Source organism: Sceloporus occidentalis, unplaced genomic scaffold (genome assembly GCF_023333645.1).
Source record: "Sceloporus occidentalis isolate IW3139 unplaced genomic scaffold, rSceOcc1.0.p SCAF_2, whole genome shotgun sequence".
Lineage (NCBI taxonomy): Eukaryota > Metazoa > Chordata > Lepidosauria > Squamata > Phrynosomatidae > Sceloporus > Sceloporus occidentalis.
The window spans coordinates 229,421,737-229,442,601 of record NW_028316982.1 but is presented as its reverse complement, the minus strand read 5'-3'; the positions used below and the strand labels follow the sequence as shown (position 1 = coordinate 229,442,601).

Below are 20,865 nucleotides of genomic sequence, written 5' to 3'. Positions count from 1 at the left end.
GTTTTTCCCCCCCATATTTGTGCCAGTTTTGTAGATGAACAGTCAAGATGGCCAAATCCAAATCTCTTTCACTTCTGTTTCCTCACAGCAAAAAATAAATATAAAAAGATATTAATACTATGTGAGTTTTGACTAAATGTGGATTGCTTTTATAGTTAATTCTGCCCTAATAAAGACTGCATTTCCCCCTCTGAGCTTGCCTAACTCTAAGATCCTCAGGAGAGGTCTTTCTCATAGCATCACAAGTGCATTTGATAAGGACATGGGAGAAGCCTTCTTGATGGTGGCTTCCACATTCAGGAACTCTATTCCATTGGAGTCTCACTTGGCCTTTTTTCTCCCAACAGGTAAAGACATTGCATTGATTCAAAATATAATCACCAGTTTTCACTTACATGATATAGAATTTTTACTTACTCTTTTCAGAATTGAAAAATCACATGCCAAGATAAATTCTTTCTCACTCTGTCACACACACACATGATTTAGAGAGAGGAATACATTTAGCAGCCTCTTTATATACCCCTGTTTTAGAGTTAACATATATAGAAATAAGAAGCTATGCCCCAATAAAACATCTTTGAAATTAGGGTGCAAGGCCTAAATTTGCAATGACATTTTGTTCATTAGAATCAATCCCTGTACTTTTTCAAACCACTCCCGAATAGGAAGTATCTGTTGACATTTCCCTGATGAAGCCAGTTAAAATTTGGTTATTGTTAATAAAAAGGATGTTCATGTTACGCTTTTGAAATATTATTTTTCTCTAAGTCACCCAAATGGTAAGTGGTTTCAAAGGGATTGTATATGCTGTAAAAACAATTTCATAGCTAAGAATCCTTACATGCATTGAACAGTCATCATTTTCTTTGCTTTGTCTTCCATCCTTTTTGACATGTTCACATTTTCTTAGGTCCAGCTCACCTCCTCCACTCATCGCATAGCTATCATTTACTGTAGTTTCCTCATAATCCATCCAGCCTTTAGGGTCAACACAATTATCCTGGAATATTGTATGTTCTTTGTCATGCCATCATTGTTCTTTCCTTTGTCTTTTACATTTTTGTTACATTGCCCCTAACTTTTATCCACAGGTCATATTAAAATCCATAAAATTTTTGTCTTTGCATAATTACAGACAGTCTTCCCCAGTTCTACCTTGAGCGACTGGTGACTGAATCTGGGACCTTATTTATGCAAAGTCTTCCCACTAGAGAAAGATGGCTACATAAATGACTACTTGGGAATATGAAACTGTGATTATTTGGATCCAAGGCATTATGGTCACTCCCCTAAGACAATATTCAGCTATGCATAGCCAAAACATAATGAGAAAAGCACTGTTTAATGTTGTGACTGCAATGTATTTCTGCAATTTCAAAATAATCTGGCTGTCTTCAAAATATTTATTATACTGAAGAAAGAGACTGGTGTACAATGAAGATCTATTTAAGAGCTGTTGACAGTGGAACACACTCCCTTGGAGAGTGGTGGAGTCTCCTTTGGAGGTCTTTAAACAGAAGCTGGATGGCCATCTGTCAGGGATGCTTTCATTGTGATTTCCTGCATGACAGGGGGTTGGACTTGATGGCTCTTGTGGTCTCCTCCAACTCTGATTCTATGGGCTTTCTGAATGTGGGTCAAAACCCCTCTTTCTGCACCACATGGTATCATGCCTTACTGCACAGTTGATGTTTTTTGGGTCATGTTCCCACCATGTATGCACACCATCACACAAACCTGTGACCAAATTATTCTCTTCTTGCTCAGATGCCATTCCATTGGATGCCTGCGTGTATGATCAGCCACAATCACATGTGCATCGCCTGTACAGTGCATTGCCTGTAAAGTGCATCGGTGTGCCGAGTGATACATTGCCAGAGCTCAGTCATCGAGGCCCTCCATTTCTGCCCCCTTCATCCCCCTTCACCTCATGACTCCCTGTTAGACTATCTGATTTGTGTATGTTATAACTACCTCCATAGCATTATTGATGATCACGTTTGCTTCATTTTGCTTTCTACCCCCTTTGAACTTGTGCGTTGTCTAAATACTCTGCCTTCAAAGCAGCTAGAAGCTGCTTTATTTGGCCACTGCAGACTATCCCATAGTCATATATTTTTAAAAAAATATAGCATTGAAGACTGATCTATCTACTGTTTTTAAAATATAAAATTTATCTCTAGTTAAGTATGTGTCAACATTGTTGATATGCTAGGTATCATAATCAACCTGGATTCTGCAGAAAAGCAGTGATCTGAACAACCTCTATCTTTATCCCAAATCAGCAAAGGTGTCTGAGCCAAATAGCACCAGGTGTAGGGCAGAACAAAATACTGGATTTGGGCAAATCATAGCAAAGGGCACCATGCATCCAAAACCAACTTCTTCCTCCTCCTCTGACACTCCACTCAGATCATAGCAAGTTGCTGAGTGAAATCTGTACCCTTCTGCCAACAATGCAATAGCAGAGTGAAAGAAGAATTTGTGATTTCCCATCCAGGTTCCCACTTGAAATATGATCTTTCTCTTTAAACTGTTTGTTGGGGATGTTTCTATTTTTAAAATTTCTCTTTGTTGTTGTTAGCTGCCTTGGAGGCAACTTTGACCCCTGGTGACTCCAAGGATGAGAGACCTCCAAGCCACCCTATCCTCATCACCCCAGCTCAGATCTTGCAGACTCATGGCTGTCACCTCCCTGAATGAGTCTCTCCATCTAGAGTGCAGTCTTCCTCTCTTCGTACTACCCTCCACCTTATAAAACATTATCGTCTTCTCTAGTGTATTTTGTTTTTTAATGATATGGCCAAAGTATGGCAGTCTCAGCTTAGTCAGCCTGGTCTTTAGAGAGAGTTCTGCGTTGATTTGCTCTAGAACCCATTTGTTTGTCTTTTTAGCAGTCCGTGGTATCAGCATAACTTATGCAGAACCTCATCTCAAATGAGTTTATTTTCTTCTTATCAACTTTCTTCCCAGACCAGCTTATACACCTGTACATAGACATGAGAAATTCACTGGCTTATACTATTTAAGTCATTACAAGATTCAAAATGACCTTGATAGATTGGAAAGCTGGGCCAAGGCTAACAAAATTTCAACACGGAGAAATGTAAGGTACTGCACTTAGGGCAGGAAAATGAAATGCACAGATATAGGATGGGGGACACCTGGCTGAGTGAAACTACATGTGAAAGGGATCTGGGAGTCCAAGTAGACCACAAATTGAACATGAATCAACAGTGCGATGTGGCAGCTAACAAGGCCAATGTGATTTTAGGCTGCATCAATAGAAGTATAGTGTCTAGATAAAGGGAAGTAATAGTTCCACTCTATTCTGCTCTGGTCAGGTCCCACCTGGAATAATGTGTCCAGTTCTGGGCACCATAATTTAAAAGGATGTTGAAAAACTGGAGTGTTTCCAAAGGAGGGTGACTAAAATGGTGAAAGGTCTGGAAACCATGACCTATGAGGTACGACTTAGGGAGCTGGAGAGGTTTAACCTGGAGAAGAGAAGGTTAAGAGGTGATATAATAGCCCTGTTTAAATATTTGAAGGGATGTCATATTGAGGAGGGAACAAGCTTGTTTTCTGCTGCTCCAGAGAACAGGACTCAGAACAATGGATGCAAGCTGCAGAAAAAGAGATTCCACCTCAACATTAGGAGGAACTTCCTGACAGTAAGGGTTGTTCGACAGTGGAACACACTCCCTCAGAGTGTAGGAGAGTCTCCTTCCTTAAAGGTCTTTAAAGAGAGGCTGGATGGCCATCTGTCAGGGATGCTTTGATTTAGATTTCCTGCATGGCAGGAGGTTGGACTGGATGGCCCTTGCGGTCTCTTCCAACTCTCTGATTTTAGAATCTTGTCTTGTTCCTTCATAGCTGCCTTCTAGGTTCTAATTATCTTCTGATTTCATTACTTCAATTCCCACTCTGGTTAATGCTTCACCAAAATATGAGAAATCTTGAACTATTTCAATATCTTCATCTACTTTAAAGTTAGCTTTAAAAATTCTTTGTGGTATTTTTAATGTTCAACAGTTCACCTAACTTTTCACTTCATTCCCTTACTTTCTTCAATAATCATTTCTTTAGGGATCTTAAATTCTTACTTTATACTTTCCATTCTATATTCACCTACTAGTTCTTATATATTAGACAAGGCTGCATTGATTTTATATTTTGGTGATGGCAACCATAAGATGAAAGGAAAGCAAGCTTCAGGCCTCTAAGTGAGCAAAGTGTTGTCATCATTCCTGTCTTCCATATTTTTGTAGAATGAGAGAGTTGGTTTTGGAACTGGTTAGGAATTCAGAACATCTGCTGCTAAGCTTCTAGAGATGTTAAGATGATTCTTCTGCCACTTGAAAATAAGTTAGCCATAATGAGGGAGGTAATACAGGAATTATGGTGCAAAATTAAATTGTGGTTATAAAAAATGTCAAATACCAAATTATCCTTTTCCAAGTTTCTTCCTTCTCTTGCTAATCTTGGTTTTATTTTTACTCTTTTGTGTGTGTGTGTTTTGCTTTTCACATTGTGACTGTATTGAGTCATGCTACTTTTTTCTTTATAGAATTGTGAAAATAAGACCTTTTTTATCTGCTTCTGCAGAGATTTACTTCATGCTTTGTTTTTCACCTTGCTTATTACAGTCTTCTTTGGTTTGGTCTTCTATTAACTCTTCATAGTCCCTTGGTTTCTTTTCAATAATCCGCCACTAGAATTATTTTTTTGCTCCTTCGTTTTGGTCATGACTAACTGGGTTCTGCTATAATCTTCCTGTTTTAATCTTTAAAGCCTTACATGATTTTTCTCCTCTCAGACTTTCAGCCCTCATTACTCATTATCTCCACTTTCTGCACTCCATGTTTTTTACCTGAAGAAGGGTTTCCTGCCCTCTAGCTTATTTTGCCCTTTTACTCTTGCTGTTCCATATTTTTGTAATCATGCTGCTGAACAGCTGTGAACTATAGTTTCAGGTACTGCTTTTTAGATCAGTTATAACCTTTTTTTTTTTTTTTTTTGCCTCCAAAGCATTTGGAACTTTGGTTTATTTTTACCTTTACAATTAAATGCTTTTGGGCTCCTTGTTTTTATTAGTATAAAATAAAACATTCCTTCCCCTATTTTCTTTTTTTATTATTCTGTGACAACTTTTCTTTGACAACTTTGCTTTGCTTTACTTTTATACTGTGCCTTCTGTTGTGGTGGTGGTTATTCCCTGTAAAAGAGTCAGTTTATTTCCCCTCCCCCTTTTTGTGTAGGGATACTGAGAATTTAATAAAAAATTCAGCTCAATCCAACATTGCAGGTCTTCTGTGCTTACCTGTGCTCTTTATTCTGCAATTTGTGCACCGTTCCCATGTGCTTTCCCCTAACTTTTCATACTTCCTGGAAAGCCTCCACTGGGATTTTCCCACTGCTTCATTCCTCTATAGGTGCTTGGAAGATGCCCAAGTTCATTGTTTTAAAAAGTAACAAATGCAAATAGAAAGCATTTTTTAAAAAATGAAAAACAAAAGTGGAGTTTTCAGGCACCAAATTGGCAGAAGACTGGACAGTTGAAGGGGAACACATCTTGATCTTAACATGTCTTTTCAGGAGAGATCTTTTCAAGAGAGGAAAGCACAGGAAAATGGTACACAAATAAAGGGGAAACATGCTTGCTTGGGTCACTTTGTGATATTAACATAAGTCCGGAGTCTTCATATCCCTGTTTGCAAAAAATTCTAGAAATTTCTTAGCCTTTCTCATAATTTCTTTTTCACTATTTCACCAACAAATGGTAATTTTAATAGAGAGAAAAAGTTGACACACTTTACCTTATGTGAGATAAACGTTTGCCCACGTTTCAAACATGTCATAGCTTCTACCAAAGAATTTTGGAGATTTTAATTTGGTGAGAATGCTGAGAAATCTCTACCAGTGGTCTCCATGTTCTCCAGGATTCTCTGGAGAGGGGGAAGGAATTCTTTACTATACTAATTCCATATCTGCCATGGGTATGAACTTACTAAAAACATGAACTGCTTACTCTGTTCAAAGACAAGAAGAGAGTGAATAGAGGAGATGGCACTTGAGGACACAATATACCTTTATCGTGATCTAAATTACTTGTGGCCATAAAGAGGATGAAGAAGAAACAACGGTGAAAAACGTTCTGGGACAATCTTACCTTATTTTGTATGCTACAACTTTGTGTCTCCCATCGTTCATCAAAAACTGGGTCATTAATGTTTCCCTAACATCATACAGAATCTAAGAAAGATACTGATGTTGAGTAAAATACCAGCAACAAGCATTTTCTAAAGTCATTTATGAGAAAAGCTGCTTTTCCATCACACATCTCTTAGAAGATACGCCATGAGTTTTATGTTACTGACATTAAATTTCCAGAGTTGTAGCTTGAAAGTATTACACCCTATTATGATGAAAATATATTCTTGCCAATCTTCTAGCAATTAAAATTTTAACAGCAGTGAGTGGGATCACTTGAAAACACAATACCCTGATTATTATTGTTTTACCAAGTACATAAAAAATAAATAAGAAACAAACATTTCATATGCAACAGGCTTTGCAGAGCAGGTAGTCAGAGAGTTTCCTTGAGCAGATTAGAAATTCAAAAAGTCTTTGTTCAACACCCTCTAGCAGCAATAAAAATATGTAAATATTAGAGAACTCTAAAGCAATTTCTTTTAATGTAGAAGTTTAATAAAGGAAAAGTATCAAGAGGAATCCATCTAAGCAATAATCTTCATGTCTGTATGAGTTTTCCTTCAGAATGACTTCACAAGTGTAGGCATAGAGATGGCAACAGAAGGAAAAGAAGGGGAAAAGAAGATACTAAATTGTATTTTGGAAGGCTGTGACCTTTCAAGGGGAAAATCTGATTGTGTATAATTTAGACACATGTAGAATAGGGGACCATAAAATGCAAGTAATGAGTATGATATTATCCTGGTTATTAATTCAAATGTTTGAAGGACATATGCAGTAGTTTTCATAGTACTGTACTACCTCAGAATAGAAGTGGTCAGCAGTTAAACATTTCCCTGGCCAAAGGAAATTAGCATGACAGGAACCTTTCTACCTGATAAGCTAACTTTCAACATTATGGCTTGTTTTGATGTGATAAAGCTCTGAAGAGACCATAGTATGTGCTTCATTCCACTCTCTATATTAGGACCTGGTTCTAATTTAACATTTTCTGAGAGTGGATAGAATTCGTATTACCAAACCAGATATTCTTTGATAATGTTTCTCAGGCTATCTGATCTGGCAGAACAGCAATATCCCCCCCCCCCAAATGCCTGAGACCAGTACAGTATTGTACAAAGTTATTATAGTTTCATATAATAACAGCTCCAGCCTGTTGATCTCTACTTTGAGTAGCAGTGACCTATGGAACAGGACATATTTTTGAACTACAATTTGGAATTTATGCAAATTACTCCCAGGTTAAAGAAGATGAAAGGCACTCAGTACAGTCATTTCAGTTGCGACAAAGAGAAAACACCTTTGGCTACCAGATGACATCTACCTTTGGGCAACTCCTGTTTGATTTCACTGTGTATCAAAAGAGCCAGCAAGGCTAAAAAAGAATATGTATGTACATTGAGCAAATTTTAAGAAATGCTATGTTTTTTTGTAAACTGTATTGTGAAACCGTACTTTCTGCTTATGATAATCTAATCCTGTTTCACACTACACAATGATAGCACTATGATTTTACTTTAGCTGACATGGCAACATTTTATGGACCACTGGGACTTGCAGTTTAAGGGTTATTTAGCTGGATTTTTAGCTGAAGAGCCCTAGCACCTCACCAAACTGCAAACCCCAGGATGCCATGGAATGCAGTTATGGCAGTTAAAGTGGAATCATAGCACTACAACTGTTTACTGTGAAAGGGCCCCAGATCTGATATAAGATTTCTCAGATCCTTCCACAAGCCTGAGACCCTCTATTACAGGTTATACTCAATAAATATGAATATTAGACTTTGATAATAAGACAGGAAAGCTGTCTGTTGCCAGAGTGAACAAATGGTTAAGAAAGCATACTGGACTGGTGAGGCTGATGGCCAGGATCTTTGTCCATCTGAGGATGAGAGGGTAGGAAATAAAGTCTTATTCTAAACTGGAAATTGGAAATTCCCTCATCGCCCCCTTCCTGCTGACAAGGAAATGGTTTAACTGTCTTGTTAACCTCCACTGGATGGAGACCCCGCCAAACTGATCCAGAGTGTTACACGCCACTGAGGTATCATGCAGCTTTCAGAGAAGTTGAACAAACCTACTGTATTTGGATTTGAAAGAGGGTCTATACTGATTATCTATACTGATTATCCTTGTCCTGTGTGAGCAACCCCATGATCTGATACTGCCAAGACAACTTAAGAGTCATTATCACTTCCTGAAGGGGAAGTTCACTTCTGCCCTTTGGAATCACATTTTTTTAAGAACAATATTGAGGCCAGGTTTTGCCCCATCCAGAGATGTTTCCTTCACTCTTAGGAGACAATCCCCAAGTTAAATACAGAGAGGGGGAGGCGAAATCTCTCAGACTTGCTTCCCCCTCTGAGACCTGGTTTCCTGCTCTGCTCTTCAGCCATCCTAGAGATGGAGAATGGGGAAATCTATATGTGCGTTTTAACCTTACATTGGTTAGGAAACAGATTTTTAGCTTCCATAGTGTTTTTCCTCTCTTTTACATGAGAAACAGCTTGCACTAAGTATACTCTATTCTCTTGGTTTTTACTGCCATCTTTTTCTCTGTTTTTAATAAAGAAATATTTTTTGCTGCAAAATTACCATTTTTACTTGGAGATATTTTGGTTAATTGTCTGTTTTTATCGTGACCTCTATCTTTCAATGCAGAAAATGCTCTTTCAGTGTAATTTGTCCCTGAACAAGTATACTGCATCCAATCACTCCAATAGCTGACTTAACCCTTCTTTATTCACTTTGTATTTCTGTTTTTCTTCATTGCAGCCTTTCCTTCTATTGATGGCACCTCTTATTCTATGAACCTTCTTGCTTCAACTTGTACAGGAATGCCTAGTACAGTGGACCCTTGTTATACGCTGGGGTTTGGTTCCAAGATCCCTCATGGATAACAAAATCCATGGATGCTCAAGTCCCATTAAATATAATGACATAGCAAAATGGTGTGCCTTATAAAAAATAGAAAATCATTTGAAATTTATACTTTTTAAAAAACATTTTCAAACTGTGGATGCTTGAATCTGTGTATAAAAACCCATGTATAAGAAGGGCCAACTGTAATAGTAACTGGCCCATGTAGTATAACAGACCTCTGTAGGAAAAATAAAAACATAATTAATTTGATCCATTTTATATTCCTCATATGTAAAATGGCTTTTGAGTTGGAGTGAGAGAGCTCCTTACTTGTGACTAACAATACAAAATACAAAAACTAAAATAATAAGGGAAAGCTAACAATTTGCTTTCCACCTCATTTCTTTTGTGCCATCTTATAATAGCTAATCAGTTGAAGATGTTCAATTATGTTGAGGCAGCAGGACAAGATAAATGCTGTGTGTCAATGGCAGCTTGAAAATTAATATTTTTTGTTATAGCATCCTAAACAGAACAGAAGAGTTTTAGTTTTAACATTCAAAGACTATGTTGAAGGAATTCCAATTGACAAATTACAGTTTATTGCTTTTACTGAATACAGGTGGCAGAAGCCTGCCAAAATGAAGTCACATGGAACAATTTACACATCATGGTATATCTTCAGTGGGAATAACTATAAACATGGGGCACGTATTATCGCCAAAATCTCTATATGTTATACTATCCAGTCACAGTTTCCAAAAATTGAATTACAAAGTTAAGCATATGCCTGTGTCATTTATTTCAATAAAATTTACATATGACATTTAGGCGAAATATGAGAAATATGAAGATAGGAGGAAGGAACATCTCCAATCTAAGACATGCGGCTGGCACCATACTAATAGCAGAAAATACCACAGACTTGGAACAATTACTAACCAAGATAAAAGGAGAAAGTGCAAAGGCAGGCTTAATGCTGAACACAAAAAAACAAAACAAAAATAATTACCACATAGGAACTACAAATTCAACCTCGTCAATGAGAAAAGCAAAATAGTTAAAGAGTTCCTGGACCTTGGATCAAACATTGATCAGAATGGAGACAACAGTCAGGAAATCAGAAACCTGAGAATGGACAGTTATGAAGGAACTAGTTAAGGTTATAAAGATATATAACTGAACACTAAAGGTAGGATTCCTCAGTGGTGCATGCCTGTCGCTCTTCGCCCCTCTGCCCTCCCAGGCCTTTAACTGTCTCCAGAGAGGCAGCTAAAGGCACAGGAGGGAACAAACATGTTCCTCCTCTTCTCCTACCCTTCTGTCTTGCTGCATGCCCTCCAAAATGACTTTGAGTGCCAGAGAGGGCACATGTGCCATAGGTTCACCACCACAGACCTAGGTGCTCCACCCCATGTGGTGCCAGTTGACACTGTTGAGATGAGGTTTGCTTCCTTTTAACTCTTGTGGAAGATAATGTTGTTGTTGTTGTTGTTGTGTGTCTTCAGGTTGTTTCCGATTTACGATGACCTTAAGACATCATGGGGTTTATTGTGAAGGGTTTCTCTTCACCTTCTTCTGTAGCTTTAACAGTATGACTTGCTCAAGGTCACCCAGTAGATTTCCATGGCCAAGCAGGGATTCGACCGCTGTTCTCCAGAGTTATAATGCAATACTTATACTATGCCATGCTGGCTGTCGATGATGATGATGGTGATGATGATGATGATCATCATCATCATCATCATTTCTTACCAATGTCTCCTTATGGAAAACAACAGATTTTTGAACAAAATTGTTGAAGAAAGTCAAAACGCAATTCAGACCCAGGGAGTTTCTAATTTGGGAAGTCTTGGCTTAACAATCCTTTCCCACACAAGTGCCTGCTTTTCACATTTGCTGTTGCATCACAATTTGTTAATAATGTTCTGGCCAGTTTTACCCCAATAATTTTGTCCTGTGTCATCAATCCTAGTTGGAGGGCATTGTTTTGAGAGGTGAAAATGGTGAAGAAAATATTGTTTATGGCTGTTTGTACAGCAAGCTACACCATTCATGGAGCTTTGAAGGTGAAAGAGGAGCTTTGTAATTAAACCTTAAATATAAAGGCATGAAGCATGTCTCTATAAGCATGCCAAGCATGCATCTTTTTTATTTTGAGGTCTCAGAGTGCAAGGTAATTCTTAGTTAAATAGGAGCAGGTACCTGGATTACAGTTATTATTCATTGTTGCTGGAAGGATCGGATTACATTTTTCTCAAGAAACAGGTTGCAAAATAGTATTAGCCATATGTGTGTTTCTGTGTTTTTATTTCTCATACACACATATCAAAATGTCAGAAAATCAAAGAAGCCAGACTTCAAAGCAGCTTTGCATCACTATTAATATTGGGCCAATATAACTGAGTTGTTTTGTACACACACACACACACACACACACACACACACTGACATCTTATTTTGGGAGCTGGGTCAATTTTGATGAAATTCAGTGGTAGAAAGATAGGAGTTGGTGTTTGGTGTTTCGGAAGTCCTTGATGACAGACTAGTTTTATGGTACATTCCATAATTTGAGACATATTTCCTCTCCCATAGCCTCTATATGCCTTTGGAAAACTGGGACACCCCCACCCCCCAGAACAGTCTCATATGGGATGGGTTGGGGACAAGGAGAATGTCTTGTTGCAGGTGCTGTCAGGGGAAAAGGAAGCTGCATGGGACTTCTTGAAGTTATAATCCAACATTTGAAGAGCCACAGCCCTTTCTTAGGCTATTGGAGAGTCTGCAGGAAGCTATCTAAAAATTACTTTTCCCCTTGATTCCTTTAAATGCAAAAAAAAAAAAAAAGTTGAGATTTGGTGAGATTTCAACTGAAGAAGGCCCTGCTGTCTTGGTGTTTTTATAGTTTTTATAGCTTCCTGTAGGATCTCATTTGCCTTTAACTAAAAAATAACTTGCTGAAAATAATTCCAGAATGCATCATCTTCTCAGTCATTTCAGAACCAACTGTTAATTGACCTGGTTCCTTTAAAAAATTTAACATCTGCACTGCATGCTATTGTTGCCATGCTATTTATGAATGCTTTTGTATTCATGCTAGTACCCTTTTTTGTATTACTTCACAAAACCCACACTTCCAGCGCCACTTATTCCACTTTGCTGATACTGTTTCACCCTCCTCAATTCTGAAAAAGTATGTACTTCTTGTCATTATTTTCCCATAATGCTGGTCACACATAGGTACAAAAATGCATATGCAGATACACGCGCATATGCAATATCCCTAGAGTTTATATGGAAAAACAGATGAAAGGAATTCCTTTTCTGTTCACAGCAGAATCTGTACTGGATAATAAAATATTTACACAAAGTAAGCAAGTCATTTAGCCTTTCTTACTATAGTTAATTCTGACAATTCAGGAAAAGCACATTTAAATGCTAGCAGGGTACCACTTTTGGAGAAGTGGATATCATAAATGAGTACTTTGTTTTTTAAAAAATGGTATGGAATGTGGGACCTTTGGCTTAATATACCTATAATATGGTTTTCCAAATGCAAAGGTTAACAAGGAATTAGCAGGAACACGATGCAATTTGGAAAAAAACAAACAAGCCAAAAACCACCATACTGTATTCTGCTAATGAAGCCAAGCTATTCAGTTTACAGGGGGGAAAAAAACAAAAATAGTTTTGTTCTCTGAATTTTCAAGGAATATCCAGGAGTGAACCAGTGCTGATAAACCAAGACAAAAGAAATCTCAGATAGACCTAAGCATGCCATTTTAATTTTTGAACTTACAGAATTTGGGGAAACATTTCAAAAATATGTCACATTTCTGATAGCATTTTTAAAGCTCTGCTTGTATCCCCCAATTTTAAGAATGCTTTGTCTTCTTTTTTTAGGTTAATTTTTTAATTTTATTAAATTTTATCATTTTATTTCATATTTTAAACATGTACAATCCATATTATATCTAAATACATTTTATATACCACCTCAGTGCTCCCCTTCCCCACAGCCATTACCATCCTTGTATTCCATCCAAAATTTCATTTGATCTCGTGGAGGTAATTTCCATCTTTTCTTAATAGTTTTTCAATAAATTTTCTCCATATCTCATCAAAATCATTTCTTTTACATAGTCCTTTCCTTACTTTCAATTTGCATGTTAATTTGTCATTAATTGCTAATTTCCATATTTCTTTATACCAGTCCTCCAATTCTACCTTTATTTTTGTTTTCCAAAGTCTTGCTATGAATAATCTCACTGCTGTAAGTAAATTTGTTATCAATTCCTTTCCCTCAAAAATGCTTCTGTCATAACTTGTTTCCATTCTTTTTTCACCCACTTTCACATGCCCCTGCAACCAAGCAATTAATGATGCATGACATGCTTTAATGATGGTGTCTTGTTACACCAGATACTTCACAAAGAATGAGATGTATTGCTTTTCTGACAAACCATGCCCAGGCATGTACACAAAATAGTACATTTGCTCTAACATTTTCATTGAGATGACCTTTAGATCCTAGAAGCTTCCAGTATTTCAGTAGCAGATATATCAAAGTATATATACAAGTATTACTAAGTCACACTAATTGTCTGATGTATAATAATAATAATAATAATAATAATAATAATAATAATAAATTTTACTTATATACCGCCTTTCCAAAGGATCAAGGTGGTTTACAAAAATGTAAAAACAATTCCATAACATATACACAACACAACATTCATCCCCTTACCTTAACTAAAATATAACCATCAAAATATAGTTAAATTAACTGTGTTACAATATATTAAAGTATTCCCTCCCTTACCAGCCAAATGCTCCCTTGTTCCCCCCAAAGGGGCAACTTCCCTACTTCTAATCTAATCCCCTACTTCCGCCACAGGACGGAAAAAAATGTGTTTGCTCCTATTGTTTGATAGTCTTTAGCTTGATTTAAGTCTTAAATCCTATAATGGGGCTGAAACAGATGGCCATATAGGGGCAGCTTGACACTGCCCCTTTGAGCACTGGATCAGGGCTGTGGGAATTGTACGCCATGGCCCTGATATGGCTTTTTTCCCATGCAAAAAGAAGCTGCAAATGCTGCTCCTTTTTGCACTGAAAAGGGGCACCTTTTCTGCTGCAGCAGTGTTTTTTTTGGTGCTCCTGTGGCATGTTGCATATAAACACTGCACTGTTGGAATGCTGCAGTGCTGCCTGCCATGTGGTCAGGCGGGTGGCATGACATTGACTTGGGAGTGGCATCGGGGCATGCATCATCTGAAGGCCATGTCCTCACACCGCCCCAAAACCGGCTGATGCTGCTGGTCTGATTTGCCCCACAGTCTTGCTCATAACTATAAACAGAACTAAGCAAAGTTTCAGTTTTCTTATTGAAATCTGAATTTTTGACATGAAAAAATGTTTTTTCAAAAGGTAAGCAAGTTTATTTTTTGACATTTTTAAAAAAGATGTATTTTTCTACTCATCAAAAAACAAATCTACATAAAGCACTGTTCAGAGTGACTGATGCAAAACCTTATTCAAGATAAGTAGTATATACTCAGTTTAAAGATGTGGAGAAGAACAAGAAACTATCCCAGAGCTAATTCTCAGTTTAGTGAGTACAAAATATTGTCAACTTGTATTAATTTAAATCACCACTTTCCTCAGTATCAACCCCCCCCCAAAAAAAACTATTATTCTCCTTTTTAAAATACTATTACTTTTAGCACTACTATAAAATTCCAAATGTATATGCTTGGTGGTATTCATCCTGAAAGACAGGTCACTATTACCTGGGAATGACATTAACATGCCCAAAACTACATCCGTCACAAATCGGAAGGGACAACTGTAAAACTGACTATAAGTCGACCTCATTTGTATGTTGTGGGCAGGTTTTGGAGCAAAAGTTATGGATTTTGATAGGATATATGGATACATTGAGGATAAAACCTAGGGGCATGTAACAAAGGATCTAAAGGATGAATCAAAAGAAAACAATGCTGAATAACTTACAAAATTCCAGCAGGCATAACTGTTTGTGCTCACAACATCCCATGACTGATCAGAGCTTCCAGGACAGATTACACTCTTGCCTTTCATCAGGAGATAGTTCCTTTAAAAAAAGAGTTAAAGCACTGTACTTACATTGAACTGTGAATAAATTGTCTCAGGTTTTTGGGATCAATTTTTGACTAAAATGTCTAGACTTACACATGAGTATTTACATTACATTAATCAGGTACATTATTCCATATGAATATTTCATTGCCATGTGAACATTTTGTAGCTATATGAACATACACAAGATCCATTGGACCCCTGGCTTACCCTAGTCAGCCACCATGCTGGTGTATGCTGCTCAGTCTCTCCTGCTTGCAGTGAGAATTGTCAAAGAAATCACTGGACTGTGTTCAGTAGCTGATAGTTGATTTATTATTACAGCAGCTTTTTCTCTGGTGAGGAATTAGGGTTTGTTTTTACCTTTTTTTTTCTCTGGGTTACTGAGAGGGAACAAACCAGAGAAGAGAGGCTTCTTGCTGCCAGACAACAGGAAAACAAAACACCTGTGATGTGTACCCCATGTTTTGTTTAACTTATCCTACTGCAAACAGGAGTGGTCAAACAATGCACTAGCATGCTGCTCATTTAAGATAAACCAGGGTTGCTGCAGATCCTTAGCTTTTCATGTGATGCAAATACTCCCTCTGAAATCGAGTGAATAAACTGTTGAATGTAGTTCTGGCAGATGCTGGCTCTCATCCCATATATCTTGAATTCATGATGTCGTTTGGGGCATGTTAATGTCATTCCCAGGTACGTAATAGTAACCTGTCTTTCAGGATGAATACTACCAAGCATACACATTTGGAATTTTATAGTAATGCTAAAAGTAATAGTATTTTTAAAAGGAGAATAACAGGGTTTTTTGGAATTTATATCTATATATATACATATACAATCTGTATTTATATGACATTCAGCCCTGCCGTATTGTCACTTAGTTCATTTGGCCAGTAGTATTCCCTGGGCTCCATTTATTCCATATGCTTTCTCTGAATGTATGCTTTCTATATACAGTACATAATTCAGTATTTTCAGTATCCACAAGCAACATGTATTTCTGAATACTGAAGTTATAAACTTTTCTCCAACACTACTAAGAACTGAATTTTATCACCTTTTCTGCTTTCAAAATGTCATATTACAGACCCTGTTTTAGTAATGATCTCTGAGAAAAACGTTAGTTTTAGATACATAGCAGGTTTAAGGTCCATCCCAGTGAATGAATTCAAACACCACATAAGTGAGAGGAAGCATTTACCGTATATACTCGACAGACTATACGTCAACCTCATGTATAAGTCAAAGATAAGTTTTGGGCCCAAAATTGTGGATTTTGATATGACCCATGGCTAAGTCAGGGGTAAAACGTATGGGCACACAGCAAAGGATCTAAAGAGATCATAGACTGAGCCTGCAGGAACCGAACAGAGCAGTAGAGGATGTCTCATCCATAGGACCACCATGAGTCAAGGTCAACTCAGGGCCAGCTAACAACAACAAACTTGGTTGTAGAACTCTAATGGGATACTGACAGCTATTATGTAATTCATAGGATTTCATTTAAGTGCCTTTAAGTCCCAAGCATACTATTGTATAAGACTTGTGGGCTAGAAAATATATCATAAGATGCATGAAGTGTTATCCTCTGAGCCAAGAAAGTGGAGCACTTTGCCTAACTTGTATGTGTTTAGGTCCTACATAGTGCCATGGCACTGTGTGTGTGTGCGCGCGCATTGATACATCAGTTCTTGGTGTTGTCATGTTGCAGACAGGACTTTTTCACCTTAGACAATTATAAATCTTTGATATTACTTTAACTGTCATGGCCCCATCCTATAGTATCCTGGAATTTCTAGTTTCTTAGGATAGTTAAAATCTTTTACAGAGATCTCTAAGGCTTCACCAAACTAGAAATCTAAGGATTCCTTAGGATCCACTAGAACAGATGAAGTGGCATGAAAATGATATAATTATGCAGTGTGAAAGAGAGACACTGATATTCTACCTCGATGTCAGTAAGATAGTGGCCTTTAACTGTTGATACCCTCATTTCTTTACTATTTTTCTTTGGCTGGGGCAAGGTTCATTTTTCCCCCTATATGTGCCTATGACCAATTTGATGTTATGAAATTTTTGAAAAAGATCAGTTCATGATCAGAATGTGTTTGATGTGAATTACGAGTATTATGAGTATTTACTTAGCATTGTAGTCAATTCATGTTCTTTATTTTTGTAGCCATATATCTTTTTGTTTTGTTTTTTCCCCATGAAATCTACATATTTGATAAATATGCCAAGTTGATTACTAATATTTTCATACAAACAAACCTAATAACTAAAAATAAGATTTCTGTGATCTGAGAGAGCTTATGCTATGGCAAATCTGCTAGTTTTTAGTGGGTGTGTGTGAGAGAGAGTATGTGTTGAAGTCACATGTTGACCTATGGCAACCCCAAGAATTTCATAGGGTTTTCTTGAGCAAGGAATATTTAGAGATGGTTTTGCCAGTTCCTTCTTCTGAAAAATAGATACAGCACCTGGTATTTGTTGGTGGTCTGCCATCCAGGTACTAACTAGGGCTGACTCTGCTTAGCTTCCAAGATCAGGCAGCAGTATTAGTGAATAAATTTGTGTATAATACAGAAGCAAACTACATTTGAATGAAGCTGACATTTGCACACAAGTATCTGGTTTGCATTTCTTTTTAAGCTGCCTCACTTTGCTAAGTTCAAGGGTTCATCAAAAATCTGTGGCCAACCATACAAGTGGCCAACCATGCAAGTGCTGTCATAGGCTGAATATTGTTAATCTCTCCTGGCTTCTTTGACGAAAAGCAGTTTCATTCCTATGCCTGCAGATGTGTACTGACTGTTTAGTCATGTACACATGTTTTCCTAGCAACTTGGGTTGGAGGGTTTAAAATGTATTGTTTGAAAGTATAGAGGAAAGATCAACAGTAAAACTCCCACAGGGACAAGGGATTTTTTTTCTCTTGTGGTGACATTTAGTGTACATTAGCAGGAAAGCAAATGATAACCCTCCCTTTTATCTGGTGTGAAACAATGTTCTGTTGCTGACCTCAGTTTGTCCTGGTGCGACATCTCAAATTTCTCTCCTTCCCTCTCTCTCTCTCTCTCTTAAAAGCAATACTGCAATGTAATTTGTCAACATCAAAAAGTCTTGAACGATTTTTCTTTTCTTTTTTTCTGGCATTGTATCAAAACTAACTTTAGGATTTCAAGTATAAAACTAGAAATGGCATTCTTTCCCCTGCTTCTTCACAGTCTATCTTATTGATGTTTAGAAATTGGCTTTGTTCCTCTGAGTTTTTTAATGTTCTTTTTTCAAAGGGCTGATGCTTATTAATCTATAAATGTTAGTTGATATATATGCTTTATGTCTGGGGGGAAATACATTTCTTCATCGCCATCTAGTGGACAAAGCCAACCATTTTTAACCTGAACTGTTAGATAAGATTTACAAAAATTAATCCGAAAGATGATGAGTACAACAACAAGTTTAATGATTCGTCAGATCACCATATCAATGGAATACTAAATACAATTACAAATTACAAAATATAAAATGAAAAATGATGAAAATATTTTGGTTGGATGCATGGCTGCTCACATGCTACAGAAAATTGCCAGTCATCTGCTATAGATTAAACAAATGCTGGTAAAATTGAGGGCCATAATGGGAATTGTGCTGGAACACAGTTTATGGTTGCCCACGTTGTTTTGCCTCAAATGTTTGTTCACGGAGAAAAATATGGACACTCCTGGGTACTTATAACAACTTTATTCTCATAGTAAAGATCACTGCGCACCATTGTTAAACATAGAGAAACATGCCCTTCATAAGCTATATGTTGTACTCATTTCTTTTCAAACATCTCTCTATGAGCTTGCTTGTAAAGCATACATATTTAATAAATTAATCATAAGGGTTTTTTTACTGATTATACCTTTATATTATGCTAATTTGTGACCCTGTAGAGTTCTAGTAGTTTTTAAGTTAACAAATAAATAAATTTGAATACTTTACAGAACATTTACTCTCAAAAAGAGTATTATTATATTATTGTAGAATAGATACAATGCAAAATGGTTCACCAACAATTACCATTTTTATCCTAAGAAAAAGGCGAATCTCCTCTAAGTTTACTTGATGATGAATACCCTAGGATAGAATCACCATAAGATTAAATTGACATGAAGACACATAACAAATAAGACAAGGAAAAAAATGATGTATCCTTAATGAACCAGTGTGACATAGTGCTTTTAGCATTGGACTAAAAGAAGGTTCAAATCCTGTCTTGGCCATGGAAATGCACTGGGTGACTTTGGGCAAGTCACACTCTCAGCCTTAGATGATGGCAATTGCAAACTCCCTCTGAAGAAACTTGCCAAGAAAACCCAGTTATAGGTTTTCTTTTGCGTTGCCATAAGTCAGAAACAACTTGAAGGCATGCAGCAACAATAAATCCTTAATGTAAAAGTCATGTAAAAGTCATCCTTAAAATCTCCCCAAAGGCAGTTGGGACTTAACCATTGAGAAAGGTGATTTAGTTGGGCAGATCTTATATTCTCTTTACTTTTAGTTTCTTTGTTCTTCAAAATGCCATTTTTTGAAACTTACAGCTACTGCTTAGGAGGTGATTGGAAACATGAGTTCCGAGCACTGATTCACTATTGTGATGTACTAGAAACCCAACAAATAAACAGAGTTCATACCCCTCAAATTTACAGTTGTCTGGGAGAGGGATCACATCTTATAAAACTAATAGAGAGAAAAACAAGTAGGCAATGAGGTGCTAAGCTAGCTGTAGATAGATATCAGAGCACAGTCAAGAGGAGTCTAAGGCTGCCCTTGCCCAATTAAATCAGTCTGTCCCTTGCCAAACTACTAATAAATCTCATACTTTTCAGACAAAAGCAGAGGGTTGGTAGTGATTAAAAAAAAACCATCCTATTCATCAAGATTCTAGTGCATACTTTAGACACTACTTCATGAGTCTATGAGACTAATCATCCAGATTCCTCCATTATTCCACCTAACACATTTGCTCTCTTTTAAATTCTTAAAAATCTGTAAATAATAGTCACCACATCCGTAATAGTTAAAATGTTTATCTAAATCAGTCTTGTCAAAATAAATAAAGATATGCTGATTAACTCACATCTTTCATTAGCAGCTTATTAAGCTGTAGTGTTCTTAATGTCATTAAAGTATGATAGTATCGGTACATGATCAAAGATGTGCAGAGTCAAATATTTATCTATCTTGATTTGGTTGGTTGAAAAAGAAAAGGTTGCTTTTCAATAAAATCAAATAATCTAAAAATAATAATAAAAGTAGTGAACTATTAAATGGTAACCAATTTGAATGGGGGGAAAATGATGGTCATTTATTTTGTCTGTAAACCGATTTTAATAGAATCGCATTTTATGTAAATAGACTTCAGATCTTAACCTCTATGGAATAAAGTGGTGAATGTTGGAATTCAATGCGCTTGACTGCTATTATTTCTTCTTAGTCACAATTTGCTTAGCAGAAAGTTAAAGAAAAAAGATTGAATGTAGTTGACTTAATTGTGTTTAAAGTAGACTGTGTGAAACCTGTGGATGTTCTGAGACTGTTACTATACACTCTCACTCATTTAAAATATAGGCACATATTTCTTTTCACTGTTTGCAGTGTAGCCCAC

At 36.9% G+C, this 20,865-nt stretch overlaps 1 protein-coding gene across 5 annotated transcripts in view; it reads left to right on the top strand.

Annotated features, from left to right (window-relative positions):
* ALCAM (activated leukocyte cell adhesion molecule) overlaps positions 1-20,865 on the top strand; it is a 183,571-nt gene that overhangs the window by 101,469 nt on the left and 61,237 nt on the right. Inside the window, exon 1 of one of the 5 annotated variants that reach the window (XM_089512358.1) lies at positions 8,100-8,117. The exons of the other annotated variants lie outside the window; for them this stretch is intronic. The gene's annotated coding sequence lies outside the window, so the exon portion shown is untranslated. Of the gene's footprint in view, positions 1-8,099; positions 8,118-20,865 lie in introns of those variants that run through there. 5 annotated transcript variants of the gene reach the window in all.